Source organism: Panthera uncia, assembly GCF_023721935.1.
Source record: "Panthera uncia isolate 11264 chromosome A1 unlocalized genomic scaffold, Puncia_PCG_1.0 HiC_scaffold_17, whole genome shotgun sequence".
NCBI lineage: Eukaryota > Metazoa > Chordata > Mammalia > Carnivora > Felidae > Panthera > Panthera uncia.
Genome location: NW_026057577.1, coordinates 55,763 through 64,649, shown reverse-complemented (window position 1 = coordinate 64,649; position 8,887 = coordinate 55,763). Strand labels below are relative to the sequence as shown.

At 34.4% G+C, this 8,887-nt stretch overlaps 1 pseudogene; it reads left to right on the top strand.

Moving 5' to 3' along the window:
• The first annotated feature begins 274 nt into the window (after positions 1–274).
• Positions 275–6,759, top strand: LOC125935053 (olfactory receptor 2T33-like; annotated as a pseudogene).
• Positions 6,760–8,887: the final 2,128 nt, after the last annotated feature.

The window sequence follows — 8,887 nt, the reverse complement described above, 5'->3', positions numbered from 1 at the left end:
AACATCTCCCTGTACCCAATTATGTTTCCTTTATTGTATGGGTATTGATCTTTATAATAGTCCCCAATAAATGTCCTGCATAACAAAATCTTTCTTACAAGTGAGCCCCATGGGGCTGGTTTAAAAAGAGAGTCATATTTATTCCCTTTGCTTACTTCCTGCTGGTTTGTGGCTTCCTGTATCTGCTATTTGATGCCTATGTGTAGTCTGGAAACTATTCCATCCCCACATACTTTCAAGGGGAGTGGTGGCAAAACTTTCTTTTTTTGCTAAAATGGAGGTTAGTTACAACCTCTTTAGGTTTCCCAAAATTATGTTCACGCATTTATAAATATTCCTAAATTAATCTCAATTTAGATAACCAGGTTCATTGTAAATTCATTGTAATTTTCTTTTTTTTAATTTTATTTTTATTTTTTTATTTTTTTATTTTTTAATATATTAAATTTACTGTCAAATTGGTTTCCATACAACACCCAGTGCTCATCCCAAAAGGTGCCCTCTTCAATACCCATCACCCACCCTGCCCTTCCTCCCACCCCCCATCAACCCTCAGTTTGTTCTCAGTTTTTAACAGTCTCTTATGCTTTGGCTCTCTCCCACTCTAACCTCTTTTTTTTTTTTTCTTCCCCTCCCCCATGGGTTTCTGTTACGTTTCTCAGGATCCACATAAGAGTGAAACCATATGGTATCTGTCTTTCTCTGAATGGCTTATTTCACTTAGCATCACACTCTCCAGTTCCATCCACGTCATTGTAATTTTCTTATAGAGTTCGTAGTGATATGTGTCTTTCCTCCTGTGGCATGAAGCTTATCTGTTCCTCATTCTCTTGTCCTCAGGGAATCTGAAGAACATTTGATCTACATAGTGCACAGTCTATTTGCCCCATCAGAGAGTGGCAACTCTGTTTTACTAGAACATTGCTTTGATGGCCCTGTGGTCCTAGGCACAGTAAAATTCAAAACAAAAAAATATAAATATTTCCTTAAAATTATATTTTCACTCTAACTTGAAACTTGATATACTACCTGTCTATAATGTGCTTCTTAGACTTAGCTAGGAATTTGTAGCTTTTTCCAAAAAAAATAATATAGTTTAACTTAATGTAGATTTCACTAAGGTGGTCAGTTATGTTCTAAATCAGAGTTGGATTACCACCTTGATAAGATTGAACATTCACAGGCAGAAATTTAACTAAAATGCATAATGCTTCCCTCCTAAACAACAAAAAAAAAATAGCAATTCTTACATCTCACATGAATTAAGTAATTATGTTATCTCACATCTGTAGAGACAACATTTTCCATCAACTATTCCATGAGAGATTTTGATTTTAATTTTACAATTGTGGAATGTGATCCTTACGTATATTCTTTTTACAAGTTTTTATTTAGGGCACATGGGTGGCTCAGTCTGTTGAGCATCTGAATTCAGCTCAGGTCATGATCTCAAGTGAGTTTGGGCCCCGTGTTGGGCTCTGTGCTGACAGTTCAGAGCCTGGAGCCTGCTTCAGATTCAATCTCTCTAAAAAATAATAAAATAAACATTTTTTAAAAGTTTTAAATTCCAGTCACTAACATACAGTGTAACATTAGTTTCAGGAGTACAATATAGCGATTGAACATAACCATGCCTTACTTGGTGCTCATCACAGGTGCACTCCTTAAAACCCATCACCTATTCTTCTACATATTCTTAGACAAGCCAAAGCAAGTGGAGTAGTAAAAATGTAGCCAAGAAAAAAAGGTTTGCTTGGAAGCTGAAAATATATAGTATAAACAATAACAAAATCATTGAAAACAACCCATGTAGATTCAAACTGCAAAGTACTTGACATAATAAATGCATTCTGTTCTGTTGTTGCTATTATATATTTATAACTTAGAAACATAAAGTAAAAGAAAATAAAATCATATAGATTCAAGCTAGCAAACTGATAACACAGCAATCAAATTAAGTTTAAAAAGAAAAAAAATGGCTAAATCCTACCATGAGATTTTTAATTACTCATTTCAATTACTGTTTTTGACAAAAGCTAATCTCTCAATAATCCACTCTGTATTTCCCCCCATCAAAGTTTCTACAAGTAATGCAAGTATCACATTACTTCATTTCTTAATGTATTTTTAAATCATTCTTTTTCAAGGAAATTTATTTACATTTTAATTTCACTTGTAGAAGATTCTTATTTTAAATTTAATGAATCACAGATTTCTGAAAGAATGTAAGAGACTGAGAATCTTTAAAATCTTTGAAAATTACACATTTCTGTCATCCAGAGATTCAGACTTACGAAGGTCTGCTATACTAATAAGATAGTATTTTTAACATAAGATATCAATTAGGTCACACCCCTTAATAGGGAAGTCTAGACACTGATATGAGTGAGTTTGATGCTGTCAGACTATAACACCCTTCCTCCTCCCAGAGAGATGCATTAGGATGATCCTGCTTGGAGGGGCTACAGAGCCAGCTTGTTGAGGTCATCATTTTCATCTATGTAGTAGGTCACAGAAATTTCTAATATTTAGTGGTTTGTTTACTAGTTCTGGACTCCAGAAAATCCAAAGTTACATTACTTTGTTTATGTAGTTTTACAAATAAAATTTTCTATCCCACAATATAAAAAACTGAAAGGTATGCTAGCTGGCACAATCACCACATTAAAACTCTTGCAGTAATTTGTCAGTTTACTCAAATATGCGATTTAGCAGCTATTATTTTATTTTTAACAGAACAGATTGATTAATCATCCCAGTATTCTGAGGGAAAAAAATTACATTTTTTTTATGTTAAGATGGGGTAACAGGTCTCAGAAAACTACAGAAGGAAAAATATCAACATGTTATAAGTTTTCTGTGATTACACTATGAGAAAAAAAGAGGAGTATGAAAAACACATTGTTTTATAATTTAAAGATATCCCAATTTCAACACCATTCTAAGTGAAAAACTGAAAACATAAGAAATGGTATCTGTTTTAAACCAGAGAGAATAAAGGAAAAATATTTGTTCAGAGTACTAAATTTTTCAGTTTTAAACTAGAGAGTGTTGAGTTTTTATTCTTCCACTTAATGCCATTTTAGATACTTTATTTGCAGGGTAAGTTAATTTCTCATTTGGATTTTCAACCACTTTGTATGAATAGTCATTAGTTAAGAATTATCCCTTAGAATTCTCTTTGTGTGGGTTTACTAACATTGGTGAAACATTGTGTCTCTTGAATAAAATGAAAATACAGTTAAGAATTTTAATACCATAAATAATTTAACATTATTATTTCTTGGAAAAATATAATTTCCTACTAGTTGATCTTACTAGTAAATACTATAAACAAAATAGCATGTTGAATAAACAATTAAATTCATGATAATGGATTGTTTTTATATATATTTCACCTTAAAATAATTCATAGATACATAGCCTATCTTCATTCAAAACTTAAGCACTAATAATTCCAAATATAAAAAAAAACAAAATTATAAACTTTACAAGAAAAAGTATTTGCTAAGCATAATAATAAATTTAGTCATGATGAATCTCTAATCACATATACAGCTTTCTTGCATGTATGTAAAGGGAAGAAAAAAATAGTTCAAATAGCTGTATTATTTTACTATATCTATTTACATTATAAAAATTTTTTAAAAATCAAAAATTCCACTAACTTTACCCTTAAATATACAATCAAAGTGAATGGTAGCAGCCCAAATGTCCATAGATAGAATTACTTAAAATAGAAAATGTTGTATATGCATACAAAAGGAATACTATTCACTTTAGAAAGGAAGGAAATTCTGACACGTGTCACAGCATGGATGAATTTTGAGGACCTGATGTTAAGTGGAACAAGTCAATCACAAAAAGACAACCACTGTATAATCCCACTAATCTAAAAATCCTATTGTAGTCAAATTTATAGAGCCAGAATAGAAGAATAGTGGTTGCCAGTTCCCAGGGGCAGGGAGAATCAAGAAATCATTGTTTAATGGTACTGGGTTCCAGTTATAGATTATGAAGAGTCCTGGGGATAGATATAGGTGATGGTTGCAGAATAATGTGAATATACATAATGTCACTGGAGTAACAGTATATATAAAAATGGGTAAGATGATAACAAAAGTTATTTTAAGAAACTTACTCAAAACTGTGCAGTTATTAAATTACAGACTGAGGACACCTGGGTGGCTCAGTCAGTTAAGTATCTGACTTCGGCTCAGGTCATGATCTCACAGTCTGTGGGTTTGAGCCCCGCATCAGGATCTGTGCTGACAGCCCAGAGCCTGCAGCCTGCTTCAGATTCTGTGTCTCCCTCTCTTTCTGCTCCTCCCCCACTCACACTGCGTCTCTCTCTCTCAAAAATGAAAATAAACATTAAAAAATTTAATTATAGATTGACTTTTAAGCATGTTTTATTATTCTTCATGAATTAGAGAGTTTAGAATAATCAAAATAAGAAGGCTTCAAGTCAAAGAAATGAGGAGGGTTTTGAGGTCCTGCAGGAAAGCAGTAGAAACATCCATAATTAAGGAGTTACACAGTTACTAGGTGTACAGAGTGAAAGTGTTACATATATGAAGGAGATGACAAAATTTTGGAAATGCAGTGAAGAGGATGTTTGTTTCCAAAATGTTTAACTTTGAAACAATCAACCAAAATCCTAATGTAGAATACTGTCAGACAATGATGATGCTTAAGCAATAGAGTTAGAGACTGAGTGAGATTCTTGCACTGTCTTTCTCTGTCTTGACTGACATTCCAGTATTTGGAGGCATATTTAAATTGTGGGCAAATTGAATGACTGTGGAAAAGGCAGTCTCCTGTCAAGCCACCATTGAATTAGACCACATCTGTGGGATGGAATTAGCATCTTCATCTCTTCAAATACGGTCCTGCTAATTCAGCAATAGCGCTAGAACAATTTCAGTACTAGCAGATCAGAAATGAAAATGACTTTAGAGATTTAGATTCAGGTGGTACTGAAGAAGAAATGAATTTATCTCTGTATTGGATACTAATAAATTTTATTTTCTCTTGTTTACCGAAACAAGATTGTGTCTCAGACTTTGAGGATAAGGGGAAAGAGTATCATTATACAAAATCCCTTTCTACAGTTAATGAAATATTGCATTCAGTATTACAGTCTTGTACCAGGGAAAAATATTCTAAGAAGGTAATTATTGTGTTCAGTGTATAACTTGATAAAATCAAACTAAATATGCTAACAATTCCAAATTAAGTTATGTTTCTATCTACAGACGAATTCCTTCCAGTTTCTACAACTAAGAATATAGATTCTCTGCTTTGGAAAGTAAAAATGCCTTCCCAGAACATTCCGTGTCAGGAAAAATTACAAGATTTGGTAGATTGAAATAAATTGTGGTAAGTTAGGTATGCATAGCTCTCATTAACAATTACCTAGCTTTTATATTGCTGAGCACATTAATTTAATTCAGCTTCTAAGAATACTGACCATACATGATAAAAGCAAACAAAAATATAAATGACAAACTGAATATCTGACTTCTCCATTATATTAATATCAATAGCACAAAGACATGCTTAAAAAATACTTTCAATATATCAAGAAATATGTTTATTGTACCAATTAAGCAAACTAACCATGAGAAGTGTTTATAATGAAAATGAAAAATAGGTGAAATTAATTTCATGCCCAAGTCAAAAAGACTTTGCAATCACAGGTGAATATTTGGAATAGGTTTAAACATCTTCACATGTTCTTTTTATGAAAAAAGAAATGTAATTGAAATAGAGCACTGTAAATGATGAAAACTGCCATCTATTTCCTCATTTCCAGTGTCACTTCTGTTTGAAATCATGAAAAACGGGAACCACCTCAGATTTCATTCTCCTAGGACTATTTAACCACAGAGAAGCCAATCTATTTCTGTTTGTGATGGATCTGAAAACTGCCTTCTCCTCCCTAATGGGCAATTCCCTCATGATCCTCTTGATTCACCAGGATTCCCAGCTCCACACACCCATGTACTTCCTACTGAGCCAACTTTCCCTCATGGACATGATGCTGGTCTCTACCATCTTGCCCAAAATGGCTGCTGACTACTTTACCGGAAAGAAGCTCATCTCCCCTGCTGGCTGTGGGTTGCAGATCTTCTTTCTCACTTTGGGAGGGGGCGAGTGCTTCCTCTTAGCAGCCTATGACCTGTATGTGGCTGTTTGCCACCCACTGTGATACCCCATCCTCATTAACTGGCAAATATACCTGAGAATGACTGTGGGGTCTTGGTTCCTGGGGGCAGCTGATGGGCTCATGCAGGCTGCTACTACCCTGAGTTTTTCATTTTGTTATGCACCTGAAATCAATCATTTCTTCTGTGAGGCCCCTAGTCTGGTGAATTTGGCTTGTGATGACACGTTTGTCTTTGAGTATATAATGTACGTATGTTGTGTGTTAATGCTCCTGGTCCCATTTTCTCTCATTCTGATTTCCTATAGTCTCATCCTTGCTGCAGTTCTCCAGATGCATTCTGGAGAAGCCGGCCAAAAGGCTTTTACCACCTGCTCCTCACATCTCTCTGTGGTGGGACTATTTTAGGGAGCTGCCATTATTACCTATATGCAACCTAAATCCTAACCATCAGGTCAGCTAACCATGATAAAGTAGTGTCAGTGTTCTATACTATCTTCATCCCTGTACTGAACCCCCTCATCTATAGTCTAAGGAATGGTGAAGTCAAGGGAGCTCTAAGAAAGTATATGGGTCCGTGTGCTATTTAAATCCTTACTAACATTACATTGATCTGCTCCAAATTTCAATGTTACACAAATGAATTCTGTGAGAGTTCCTAGATAAAAGGTATATTTATTATATCTATAATTGTTACTGTCTTATTTGAAATATAGACACAACTCTGTATTTTGGATTTTTTTTCTTTTTTCATGTATAATTATTTTAAAAATCTTAAAAGTTTGTTGTTTTCATGTTCTTATTTAAATTCCAGTTAGTTAGATACAGTGTAGTATTAGTTACAGGTGTAGAATCTAGTGATTCATCACTTACAAAAACACCCAATGCACATTATAACAAGTGTCTTCCTTTATGTCCACCACTTTCTTTTTTTTAATTTTTTTTAACGTTTATTTATTTTTGAGACAGAGCATGAACAGGGGAGGGGCAGAGAGAGAGGGAGACACTGAATCCGAAGCAGGCCCCAGGCTCTGAGCCATCAGCCCAGAGCCCGACACGGGGCTCGAACTCGCGGACCGCGAGATCGTGACCTGAGCTGAAGTCGGACGCTCAACCGACTGAGCCACCCAGGCGCCCCAAAGTCCACCACTTATTTAACCCATCCCCTGCCCACCTCCCCTCTAGTAACACTTAGTTTGTTCTGTATAATTAAGAGTCTGCTTTCTAGTATGCCTTTTCTTTCTTAAAGTTCATCTTTTCTTTTTTATTAAACTCTACGTAGGTGAAATCATGTGGTATTTCTCTTTCTCTGACTGACTTACTTCACTTATCAAATTCACGGTAGCTCCATTATACATCCCTGTATACAGCAAGATTCCATTCTTATCACTAAGTAATATTCCATTGTATATCTATCTATATCTGTATCTATCTATATCATCTATGTATATCTATTTAAATCATATCTATCTATATCTATACCTATATCTATATCTATCTATATATCTATCTATCTATACCAATACCACTTCTTGTCCATTAATCAGCTAATGGACATTTGGGATGCTTCTATAATTTGACTATTGTTGATAATGCAGCTATAAACATTGGGGTTCATGTATTTCTCAAAATCTGTATTTTTTTATACTTTGGGTAAATACCTAGTAGTGCAATTTCTAGGTCATAGAGTAGTCTTATTTTTACCTTTTTAAGGAATTTCCTTCTTTTTCCAAAGCAGCTGCCCAATTTGCATTCACACCAACAAAGTAAGAGGATTCCCCTTTCTCCACATCCTCACCAACATCTGTTGTTTCTTGAGTTGTTAGTTTTAGCCATTCTACTTGGTGTGAGTCTAAATCTCATTGTGGTTTTGATCTGTATTTTCTTGATGATTAGTCATGTCAAGCATCTTTTCATGTGTCTGTTGGTCATCTGTATGCCTTCTTGGGAAAAATATCTATTCATGTCTTCTACCTAGTTTTTAGCTGGAATATTTGTTTTCTCAGTGTTGAGTTCTATATATTCTTAATAAATTTTGATAGTAACCCTTCAGACATGTCATTTGCAAATATCTTCTCACATTCTCTAGGTTACCTTTAGTTTTGTTGATTATTACATTTACTGTGCAGAAGATTTTTATTTTGATAAAACCCCAATAGTTCATTGTTGATTTTGATTCCTTTGCCTCAGGAGACATTTATAGGAAGAAGTTGTTATGGCTAATGTTAAAGAGGTTACTGTCTGTGTTTTCCTCCAGAACCTTGATGGTTTCCTGTCTCACATTTAGGCCTTCCACCCATTATGAATTTATGTTTGTGTATGGTGTAAGAAAGTTGTCCAATTTCATTCTTCCACATGTTAATGTCCAGTTTTCCCAACACCATTTGTTGAAGAGATATTCTTTTTCCCATTGGATATTCTTTCCTGCTTTGTCAAAGATTAGTGGACCATACAGTGGTGGGTCCATTTCTGGGTTTTCTACTCTGTTCCATAGATGATTGATCCATTAATCTATCTATTGATGACTACATATTTGTAATATAACTTAAGGTCCAGATTTGTGATGCCTCCAGTTTGCTTTTCTTTTTCAAGATTGCTTTGGCTATTTGAGATCTCTTGTGATTCTATATAAATTTTGGGATGGTTTGTTGTAGCTCTGTGAACAAAGCTATTGGTATTTTGACAGGGATTGCATTAAATGTGTAGATCGCTTTGGAT